The 12,360-nt window shown below is 45.5% G+C and overlaps 1 protein-coding gene and 1 long non-coding RNA gene across 13 annotated transcripts in view; one reads left to right on the top strand and one right to left on the bottom strand.

The window, feature by feature from the left end:
* The window catches only part of SLC24A2 (solute carrier family 24 member 2), a 165,887-nt gene that overhangs the window by 60,025 nt on the left and 93,502 nt on the right, over window positions 1-12,360 (top strand). The window lies entirely within an intron of this gene.
* On the bottom strand, window positions 3,056-12,306 carry LOC143841192 (uncharacterized). Its single transcript, XR_013232616.1, has 3 exons — window positions 12,169-12,306; window positions 11,216-11,290; window positions 3,056-3,350 (listed from the first exon to the last, which is right to left on the bottom strand). It is a non-coding gene; the product is annotated as an uncharacterized LOC143841192 (long non-coding RNA).

The raw sequence follows: 12,360 nt of genomic DNA, 5'->3' as shown, positions 1-12,360 counted from the left end.
CCAGAGAAGAGGGTAGAGAGGATGGCAAATTTTTCTTTTTAGAGCAGGCACACAAGTTAACCAGCAAGGCTTTCTTCTGCTGTGGGGGCTCTGGCTGCCACACATTCCAGCCTGCCCTGCCTCCCACCCTCAGTGCTGTCCAGCCTCCCCTCCTGCGCTGCTCCACCCATCTCCGAGGAGATGCTGCCTGCCTGGGGCCGCTGCCCATGCTGCATTGCTCCTTGCCAGATCTGCAACCCCCCCCCACACACACACACATCCTTGCCTGGCTAGCGCCTGCTGCATTTCAAGCTGCAGTGGGCTTTGGGGCTAGTAACTAAATAAATCCTGGTTTAAAGCCAAGCACAATTAGTCATGACATCCAGATGAAGAGTGTTAACAATTTACTGCATGTTTCTTGCCTACAAACCAGGATTAAATTGTTCTGTTTTGTACTTATTAGTTATTCACTTCTTAGAAAATTAATATGCTGCCTTGCCAGAAACCATCTTGACAGGGTTGCCAACTCTAGGTTGGGAAATTCCTGAAAATTTTGGGATAAAGCCTAGTGAGGATGGGGTAGGGAAAAGGGAGGGTATAATGCCATAGCGTCCACACGTGCCCCACAATGACCGTTTACGCACTGGGAACTTCACTGCCCCAACTCTCATGCAGGAGCACAAATCAGGGGCAGATGAGGCGCACCGGGCCAAATACTCCCCCGTGTGGGTGCAGGAAGAGGTGGGGCCACCTGCCACAACTAAAACGCCAGCCTGTAGCCCAGCATGAAACCTCCAGTGCATAAATGGTCATAGTGAGTTTTTCCAAGGGAAATGATCCCCGTAGTCTGGAGATCAGGTTTGATTAGGGAGATTCCCATGGAGATGCCACCTGGAAGGTGGCAACCACTGCTTCAGGTAGTTTACAGCTAAAGCAATAAGCAAAAACATTAAAACATGACTGTTATAGATGAACAGCAGTTGGGTAAGAAATGCTGTGACAGTTAATGGAGATAGAAAGTTGAACTGGCATCCCTGAGATAGGCAGAGTATGAGAAAAATACACTTCCCCATATCAAGAGGATCATCTATAACCAAATGAAGAAAAAAAAACACTAGTTCTTTGACCTCTTCACTGGAGGGACCGCGTTTTGGTGGGTTTGAGCCCAAATTAGCTAAGACCACAGGAGACCACATGGGAAGGGGGCCTGAAGATGGGGCTATTATTTTGTTTGAGGAGTGCTTGCTTATGTGTGATAGTCCATAGTTGCTATGAGAGGTGACAGAAGCAAGTGATGCTGGAAAATGCTTGCAGGTGTGAGTGGGGGGGGGGGAAATATCATACAACTGGCAGAACCAGATGTTCATGGATTTTAAGCTAATTAGGTAGTAGCTTTTCTTGCATTTTCTTATTTCCTTAGCTAGATGTAAAAATGTCTTGTAGCAACCATGAGTTATGACTTGTAATAATAATGTTTAACTAAAAAGCCTGAGCATTTCCTTACTCATGGCCTTGGTATTCGGCAACACTACAGAAGGAACCCTTTTTGTGGGAATGGTAGCATGTTACCAAAGAGGGCAAGAAGCCCTGCTGCCTGATAAGGGCTTAGAGCTGGCAGGTGGAGTCTGGGGGTGCCCAGTCCCTCTCATTCAGCAGTGGTGGAACTACAGTAGTCTTCAAAAACAAAAAATGCAAGTCACAACATAAAATACACATCAAGCAGTCTCAAAATATATACATAAAATAGGTGAGAAGGACTGTTAGTTAAAACAGTGGTCCCCAACCTTTTTATCACCGGGGACCGGTCAATGTTTGACAATTTTAATGAGGCCCGGGGAGGGGGGTAGTCTTTTGCCGAGGTACGTCGCGGCCGCCGCCTGAGTCCCTGCTCCACTTGCTTTCCTGCCAGTGCCCCTGACTTCCTGCCGCACCTGGGGGGCGCTGCCAGCAGCAGCTGCACAGTGCCACGCCGAGGGGGAGCCCCAGCCATGGTGGCCACTGGAGAACACTAAAGGTGAGCCATCAGCAGAGTGGCAGGGCAGTCCCTGAGGCAGCAGCCAGGGAGGAGAACAAGGAGGAGCTGCGGCCCAGTACCGACAGATCTACGGACCGGGACCAGTCCCCGGACCGGGGGTTGGGGACCACTGAGTTAAAGTATCTAATGCTGACATTACAACAAGTTACAGTCAGTTTTAAAACCAGGGCTTTAATTTAGGCATGTGATGGGGCAAGGCCACACCCATCCAAGGACTTCTCATCACACAGAAATGTGGGTTTATTTGTAGTATGAGAATGCAGCCAACATCTGCTATGCACATTATAAAGCCAGGCAAATTCTGGTAGCATTCCTCCCCCCTCTAAAAAGGCTCCCATATTCTGTATTTGAAATCCTTCCTGGACTTGATAATACTATAGCAAGCTAATTGCACAGGCATAAGCCGCCTCTCTGTTTGCAAAGGTCATAAGAAATGGTTGGGTCACTGTCATTTCCATTTCATTAGGGGGGAAAAAAGCTTTGATCCTGCTCTGAAATTTTTCACCTCTTCCATTAGATTGGAATTATACAGCCATTAGGGTTTTTAGGTTGATAATACTAAATATTCTTACTGAATAGCAACGGTGTCACTATGGGGTAGTGACGCTCAATTGCACTCCTTTTGTGATGGACAATTTGCTGGCTGCTGGGAGTTAATGAATTTCAGAGCTTGTCAGACTTCACCACTACATTCTTCTGCATCTTATGGATAGTCTGCTAAATGAGCACTGATTAGCTCATGACCTTTCCTTAATGGCTGAAAATGGGGGGGGAGCAACATCTGGCCACTGTAGTTTCATTACTAAATGTTCATATCATGGCTGTAACTTTTGTGGATTCCCCACCACCACCTCAAACATTTTTTTATCATATATCATAAATATAGTAAGGTGGGTATGAAACAAACAATCTGGGTGACAAAGAAGGGGATTGAATTGAATACAGTTTCCATGGAGGAAACAAACATTTCACCAGAATAGAAATACTATGCTGATTGATGAAGAATAATGATCACATAAGTCAGGTGAACAGACACAGTAATGGAGAACAGGCCTTTTGTATTTTTAATATTTGCCTCCCAGCATGATTATCGTCAGATAGGTATAGTTTATTATTCCAGTTTCTCATGACATCATGGATCTTTCAGACAATCTCTCCTTTGCACAGCTGTGGAAGGTGCTGGAACACTTATTTCCATTTTGTCTAATCACTCTGTTAATCAACGACAGCTTTCTTGCCACCCCTCCCATCTTTACTCTTTACTCCATTGTCTGTCTGTCTGTCTGTCTGTTGAATTTGCAGGCCACCTCTCCAGGGTCCTGGTCACTCAAAGGACCTTACAAGTAAAAAAAACACCTTAATAAAATCACAAAACATCATAAATTATTAACATAAAATAGCCAAACAAACCATTCATAACAGCATAAAACAACCACTGGGTACTTTTCCCCTTTGGTCCAACATATAAAATAATAGGTTCAAAGCCCATTTGTTAGAATGAGCTTTGAAATTCCCCCCTTCCGTTGTGCAATTCCCTCCAGGTGCAGCCAGCGCCGCGCTGCGAGGGGGGGGGGCGTGCCAGCAGCGGCGTGACAGCGGGCGCAACTATGCTGGGTTAATAATTCAACAAAATCTGCCTCTGAAATAATGCACCTCAGTTGTGTATCTCAGAGAGCAATGTACAATTAGAAGTCATTTGAGGAGTGCCTGAGCACTCCTGCTTTATGTCTTATATATAATAACTGTCCATCCCTGATGCCCAGGTTTGTGTGTTAGGGATTCCGCGCCTGTGTGGTTGCGCCCACTGTCACGCCACTGCCGGCACCGCTGCTGGACAGACAGGCAAGCCAGTTGGAGGAGGAGGCACTAAGGGGTGGGACAGCTGCCCTGAATGGGTGTTAAGCACTGAATGGCACTTAAGCCATGAGACACGCTCCTCCTCCTAGGTCTTACCAGAAATATTAAGTGGAACAGATGAAAAAAATGGGATTTTAAATGAAAACCACAACAGGAGGATTCTGCTTGTCATACTATATCCGACTTACTGAAAACTCATATTAATTTTAATTTGACCATGACATTTCTCACAACTATTCATTCACTTGATTTATTGCAAAAGGCACCCCCAGGAGGGAAAACATAAAGCACATGGAATTTGGCAATGTCACCTGGGGTGCAAGAAAAACTGCAAATCTCTCTTTCTCTCTCTCACACACACACTCACCCTACACTAGCTCTGTTTTCACTAACTACCAACTGATTACTATTTCAAGAATTGTATGATGAAGAGAGATAGTTTCACTCATCTGTTCAAAATCAATACAAGTATGTTTTAAAAATTAAGAGACTACTGCAAGGGGTTGGGGAGCATGCCTGCAGCTGGAAAATCAGTTTTTCTTTCTCCAGTCTGACAGTAGGAGGGAGAGAGGGCAGGTGCTACAAAAGTGATGACGCTTGTTGTTTCCTAGCCAGCTGGCAGGCTATGTGCGGAACTCCCGAATATTGTGTAAAATTGCTGACCACCATTTAGCAAAGTCATTGGGCTTAGGGTATTTTTTTTTAACTGTCAAAATACATCAAAGCAATAGCTTGGACTAGCTCAAAGAAAACTTCTGTTTGTACTGCTAAATATGAAGTTCTATTTCAGAATTATTATTGTGGCAACAAAATATCAAAAACAATGGAATACAAAGCAAGGAGAAAGATTTGAACTCTTTTAACATTGCTATGACCGAGCACATACAGATCATATAAAATTAGTGAGTCTTTCATCCATTTGATCTCCTGGCCTAATTAGGCCAGAGAAATGAAAACATTAAAATGAACATGTTGTAGGGTTTTTTCCCCCATGGATCAGGCCTGAATCATTCTGGAACAATGCAGATTATTCCAAAATACAATGGGTTTGCACATTCCACAAATCACCAGCATCTATTGTAATTAAGTCAATGAAAGAGAGATCTGTGGATATCTAAAAATAGAAGTTTTATCTCCCAGAATTTGTACCCTAGACGCTTAATGGTCTAGCCCTAAAGGTAACAGGCTTCATACGGAGTGTTCTTCCCCCCTGCTTTGATTTGATCCCTGCCCCCCTGAATTGCCTGTTACCCCAAGATACAGGGCTTGGCATTTTCACCATTTTGGCCCTTCTCCTATGCATAATATAAAGAATTCTTGTTGGGGGTACTTGTATTTTACTTATATCCGGTCTTGGAAAAACTTTACCTGAATTTCCAGGCTGCTTGTAAATGGATATGAACAGCAACCATCCTAGGGGGCTGGAAATATCAATCTTTAATAAACGATATTTATTTATGCGCTACTTTCCTGTTCTCAGGTACAGTTAAGATGCTGGAGCTTTCAGAATCTACATTGTTTATTTTGTTCCACCACAGTCTTCCTTACAGACAAAAGAAATACTTTATTACACAGAGAGGCATTAAAAGGTGTGATTCACTGCTAGAAGATGAAGTGATGGCCAAAGGAATAAACAGAGTTAAAAGGAGATTTGATGGATTCATGGAATATTAGTGGCTACCTGCCATGGTGACTGAGGAGAAGCTCCATATTCAGAAATGCTGCACTTCTGAATCCCACTGCCAGGAAGCAAAAATGGGAAAGGCCATGACTTCTATGTCCTGTTGCTGGCTCTCCAGAGGAATTGGTGAGACAGGATGCTAGACTAGCCTTCAGCAGGGCTCTTCCTATGTTCTCACCTTTTAGCAACAACCCTGTGAGGTAGGCTAGGCTGATAGTATGTGACTTGCCGAAGGTCACCCAGCAAAGTTTTCATGCTAGAGTGAGGTTTGAATATTTAGAAGGTTTGGAAATCACCAGATTTTTTAAAAGTTGATTTTACCAAAGTAGTCTTCAATTTGTTGAGAAGGATACCCCTGGGAAAGAAAATCCTTACTAATTTAAGTGGAAGAGACTTTTGCATAGGCTTAAATCGCTCCTATTGAACTCAGTGGAAATTATAAATGTTTCACTTTTGTTGAGTCACGTCCATTGTTTCCTGCATAATTCAGAAACTACTTAAAGGTTGCAAGAAGTCAAAAGGAGCTTCTGAAGCACTCCTAAGTAATAGCCCAGTGTCCAGTCCTAACACACAAACTTGGGCATCAGGGATGGACAGTTTTTATATATATAAGACATAAAGCAGGAGTGCTCAGGTGCTCAGGCACTCCTCAAATGACTTCTAATATAATGAACTTGTCATACTCCAGAGTGCCCTTCAGATAATGGATTTGTACTAGTAGGTTCAAACTCTCCCCCTCCCACTCATACTCTCGAATTTGGTTGTTTGTACCTTGCTCTCTGAGATACACAACTGAGGTGCATTATTTCAGAGGCAGATTTCGTTGAATTATTAACCCAGCCTTTCTCAACTTTTTTACCATTGAGAAGCCCCTGAAACATTCTTCAGGCTTCGAGAAACCCCAGAAGTAACATGATTGTGCAGAATATGCCTGGGAAGCATAGCTGTATACATGCCCACCCTTTCCCACCCCCTCCAGATCCATCATTTGTCATTTTGGGAGGGAGGCAGTTGACACATACACATACACACACACAACCCTGGCCAAGGAAGCCTGTATTTACTTTTGGTTCTAATTTCAGTAGGAAATATTTCAATGTAAACGTTTTAGGGCTTGGGCTTCAATCCATTCACTTTGTCAAACTGATGAGGAGTGAATGTTGGCTGTGCATATTTCCCCCCAGTTGTGTTCAGGATGTAGTGTTGTTTTTATTGCATTCATGTAAAACATGTCCTGCCCAATAGCCTGCAGAAATCCACAGGACACCAGTCATGCAACAAGAGGAGGATCTAGTAAGTGCAATCCTTAGCAGGGTGGCACCATTCACTCTCCACTCACTTCAGTGGGGAGTCACAGAGTATGCCTGTGCTAAAGAGGAATTTTCTCCACCACTGACTGACCTCAGTTTACCTTCCTGCTGCCCAGTGTGCCTTCAAACAGAGGCATGAGCTGAAGCAATATTATACATAAACACACTGGCAGCAGGACTTTCCAAAAAAGATAGCCAGAAATGGCAGTCCAGGGTATGGAGAGTCGGCCTGCTGACAAGAACTATCTGAAGGCAACAGCAGTTTTGACTTTGGCCAGCCTCGCCAATCACCTGTGCGGGGGGGGGGGGTACAGAGTATTGGCACAAAGTCCAGAAGAAACCAGGATATGTATTTTTACCAACCAGCTGTGGTTAGATTCAAATGGGTAGCCATAGTGGTCTGAAGTCAGAGTCCAGTAGCACTTTTAAGACCAACAAAGATGTATTCGGGGCGTGAGCTTTCGAGTGCTCTAATTTTATTCAGCTGCGGTTACTATGCCAGCTCCCATAGCCTAGATTCAGTTCCTGCTTTCAAGGATCCAAGCATAGTTAGTGCGATGGTGTAGGTTTGGACAATCAATTGACTATGGTTGATTTAATTCATCCAAGTATGATGAGGAAGCCAAGTGACTAATGGTGTAGGTAGCAGGGGTACCAATCGAAGCAGAATTATATCAGCACCAATGTGAAGTGACACCATGGAGCATTTTATATGGTGATGTCATCATAACTGGACCAGAAAAGAATCCTTTGCTGACTTTTCCACTTTTTGGGGGGGGGGGTTGATGGCTCTTTCTGTATCCTGCTAGTGAACAAAGAGAAAAGAGAAGATGCTTCTGGAGTTCAGGAATGGCCCATATCAAATCCCTTCTTGCAATGTCCCTACACATAGTGGGATCACAGGCATCCTTTGGTGGAGAAAAGCAGCTCCAGCAGCTGTACTATCCATATATATATATATATATGTATATATATACACACACACACACACACATATACATGGGGATGAGACAATTCCCCATGCAGACACAGGATGGCTGGATGATGCAAGACCACTACCACCTGCCCCCAATGCAGTGGGGAATGCCTGGGCATCCACCAGAATCTACAACCTAAGACTGGGGCTGTGCTCCCTGAGGCCCATACAAACACAGTAAACAGAGGAGAGATAATCATACCCTGGCTTTGTACTATGTCTGAATAGAACCTGATTTCTTCCGAAATTATTGAATACATGTCTGTAACATCATGTTTTCAACTTACATAAAATGCAATAGCTCTAAAACAAAATGTTCTACATCATCTAAAGTGAAATATCCTGAAGATAAATTAATTGGAAATGTTTGAATGCAACCTATTTTGCAAACAAAATAAAAAAATCCAGTCTCTTGTTGTTTTAGCCTTGAATAAAGTTATAGATTTTACCACTCTGAACAACTCAAAGGGATTTTTCCCCCCATTATGAAAAAGAACATGGCTTTGCACACATCACGGTCTATTCAACTGCTCATAATTTAAATTTGTTCCTTCTTCCAGTCTCTCCCATAAAATAACGAGTTGTAAAGTATTAGAAAAATGATTGCAATTTCAAATGTCTCCCACTTCTCTGTTGCAATTAGCATTTAAAAGCTTGGCACCAATTTGAATTTAAATATGCCGCCTTTGTAGTCATGGTAACCTCCTTCACCAGGATCTTCCAGATTTAACACTAGCTTCCTCTAGATGCTACCATTCAAGGGTTCTCATTTAGTCCTCTTCTCCTACCACTCATACACGAAGCTGGGCGACAAAAGAATGCAATCATAAAAGCTGGCTAAAAATAGAATATCATGATAGACACCACTGGAGGAAGCTTTAGGGCAGAGGAATAAACAAGTATTCAGGGGTGGTGTTAGTGATTTTGGGGCCCAGGCAAAAGGCCAAGCATGGAGTCCTAAAATCATTTTCACTACCTCCTCCCAACCAGGGCAAACCCAGGGGTGGCCCTTACCTTGTGCAGAATAGGTGGGCACCACTGCTCCTGCTATAAGCCAAATGCACAGGGCAGCCACAAGCAGTAGTTGTGGCTATGGGCTGCTGGGGAACAGGACAGCTGCCCCATTACCCATTGGCTAAGATTGCCACTGCAATTATCCCTGGTAATCTTCAGCAGTTGACTTACATTATTTGGCTTGACTCAGGATTTGCTGCTTTTGGCAAAAGCTGAATCAGTGCACTTGACTTGATCATACCTTCAACCCACAATGGAACTTCTGCAATCATGGTAATTGATCCCTGCTGATCTAAACATCAGGCCACAGGCTCTACTGGCAGGTACAGTACCATACTACAGGCAGAATGAAACCGTTTTGGACAGCTTAGTGTATGGTCTCATCATTAGATTCAAGGGTGACTAAAAGAAACACTGCTTGACACATTGACAACATTAAGTTATGGAACTCAGTGCTGCAAGATGTCTACACTGGCTCAGGGCCAGAGAACATGATCCAATTGGTGAAGCAGCTCCTGCACTGTTTCATGTCTGTCGGATGACAGTTAAAGTTGCATCATTGGATGCTAATTTGTTGTGCGTTAATAGCTGTTTTATAAGTTTTCATTGTTGAAATTTATAAACTCCTCCCATTATGGAGACTGAAGTCTGTTGCTGGGCGGAAGAAGGGCCACTCTATTGAAGGTGGAAAGCAGAATGGAATGGTGGGGTGGGGAGAAAAGAAAGATGAAGGAGAAAGTAAAGCAGGGGCTATAAGAGAAGCAGATGAATAAAAACTGACATTAAGAATCTTACCATGTATTGTCTCCTCATCTGCTCTAGAGTAGTCTTAAGTGATATATGGCATGTTTCTTTGGACATTTTTAAACAGAGGCTGGGTAGCCATCTGATGGAGAGGCTGATTCTGTGAGGGCTTAAGGGGGTGGCAGGTTAAAGTGGATGAGCGATAGGGTTGTGAGTGTCCTGCATAGTGCAGGGGGTTGGACTAGATGACCTATGAGGCCCCTTCCAACTCTATTATTCTATGATTCTACCACTTTATGATAGCAGCAATCCAGCACAGCTGGAGTGCCAGCTTGGTGTAGTGATTAGGAGTGCAGATTTCTAATCTGGCAAACTGGGTTTGATTCTGCACTTCCCCACATGCAGCCAGCTGGGTGACCTTGGGCTCACCTTGGCACTGAAAGCTGTTCTGACAGAGCAGTGATACCAGAGCAATCCCAGCCTAACCCACCTCACAGGGTGTCTGTTGTGGGGAGAGGAAAGGGAAGGCGACTGTAAGCTGCTTTGAGCCTCCTTCGGGTAGAGAAAAGCAGCATATAAGAACCTACTCTTCTTAATGAGAAGGGCATTGACTGATCACTTTGTCTATTAAATCGTTTTTAAAATACAAGAGTCTGGGACTGGGGGTAGGGTAGAATTAACAATCCTGTGTTTACTTGATTTTAATTGCAGCCACTTCGATGTAGATAAATGTAGAATTATTGTTTAGGCATGACAAGATCTTGTTTTACTGCTTGTTAGATAAAAACACATGTTAATAGATTTATTTTTGTTACTAGTAATCAAGCCCGCTGCAGGGGAATGCAGCGGGCGCTAGGACCTTACCGTGGTCTTCGGCGTGGTCTGCGGGTCCTTCGGCGGCGGCGGCGAGCCGGGGCTTCGGTCCTCCTCCGGCGCCGCCTCCTCCTGCTGCTCCTGCCGGCCGCCTGCGCGTCCCCTTCGGCCGGCGCTTGTCCGCCGACGCCGCTGCTCCTTCCCCTGCTGGCCAGCGGGCCCGGCCAGTTGGCGGCGGCGGCGGCGGCGGGGCGGGGAGAGCCGGGTGGCGGCGGCGGAACGGCAGGCGGAGGCGCGGCGGCAGGCAGCGGCGGCGGTGGAGGTCCGGCAGGCTTGTCCCATCTTCTTTCGGCGTGGGCGGGCTGACGCGGCGAGAGGCGCTTTGCGCCTCTCGCCGCGTCAGCCCGCCAGGCAGGGAACCCCCGGCAGCCGCGCTTCGCGCGACTGCCGGGGGCTCCCTGGGTCGGCGGCCTTACGCGGCGAGAGGCGCAAAGCGCCTCTCGCCGCGTCAGGTCAGGGGGAACTGCGAGCCGCGCTGCGCGCGGCTCGCAGTTGCTGGAGCTGGGAATCGGAGCGCCTGCCGATTGGTCCCTCCAATTGTCTGTCATGAGGAAGGGTCCAATCCGGACCCTTCCTCATCACGGACTAATCCCACCTTCAGACCCCTTAGCGAATTATATAGTCCGTGGCGCCACGGGCGGTTTAAAGATTATTATTAGTTTTGTATATTGCCGCCCTCCACAAGGAGGCTCAGAGTGGTTCACAATATAACTTCATCCATCATTATAAAATCACAGTTAACATACCATTAAAAACATTTCAGTGCTCCAGTGGTTCTGTTGGTCCATTGTGCAGATGGCATGGGTGTTGCTGCCCTGGTTCTGATTCGGTGGAAGGAATGATAGAGATGAGTAGAGGGAAGCCCACAGGTTTTATTGGCAATTTGCTGGTTTTACTGACCTTTGTTTTATTTCACTTTTATAAACTTAAGCTGCTTTGGAAATTTCAGTTGAGACGTTCGAGAGAGGCCTAGTGTGTTTTTTGTGATGTTCACAGTAGATTAATGTGCAGCATTGTTTGTGTCTGCTCATCAAGTTGCTATCAAAGACAGGGCCCAGAGTTCCCAATTAAAAAGTTGACAATATTTGCTGCAAAGTGACACCGACATTTATAACTGCTATGCACGTTTGCATAATAAGTCCCAATAAATTCATTCGGTTGCAGCCTTCAGTACTGACCTTTTACAAACTGGTGGATTCATTGTAACTTGCTCCTTAGTAAGTGTGCCTAGGTTGTAACCTAAAAAGCAGTATGCACCGTGCATACTTGGGAATGAGTAAATCTAATTCTGCAAAGGCCCACCCTGAAAACTGCCTGCCTTGTTCATTGTGTTGTTGTTGTTGTTAGACTTATTACCCCCCACTCTCATGCCTGACTTGTGGCAGGTTACAGTGACCCGGCAAAACTACCAGAACTTTACCCTAAACTCCTCTGGACTTCTAAAATGAGATGTGAACTGTCCAAAGCCTGCTCCTGCGAGGGGGGCAGTCCATAAAACCAATAAAAAGAAATTAAAATAGAGAATATTTCTCTTTCTGGCCATATTTGGCGCATTATATTAATGTAGGCAGCATCCTGGTGTATATAGACACCCACGCACATCCAACATAATTAGCCACTGTTGTTTATGTTCATAAACGGTCCCACTTGGTATGTGTGTGGGGGGGGGGAATTATTCTCTTTGGGCCAACGCAGCTACCTGCCATTTCCAGAAAACGGGGTCTTCCGGGTGCCAGAAGTCTCTTTTCCGCGTGCAGCCAAAGCGTGCAGGCTGTGTGTGATTCGGGCGGCCGTCCCGTCGGACACCAGGGAACCCTCGGGCCTGGCCGGGGCTTGGGCGGGATGCCTCTGGGCGCGGCGGGGGCGCGGCGGGGGGCGTGCCCGTTCCGCC

The sequence above is a fragment of the Paroedura picta genome, chromosome 7 (assembly GCF_049243985.1).
Source record: "Paroedura picta isolate Pp20150507F chromosome 7, Ppicta_v3.0, whole genome shotgun sequence".
In the NCBI taxonomy this organism is placed as follows: Eukaryota; Metazoa; Chordata; class Lepidosauria; order Squamata; family Gekkonidae; genus Paroedura; species Paroedura picta.
Note: the sequence above shows the minus strand (reverse complement) of the source record. Positions and strands in the feature narration are given on the sequence as shown.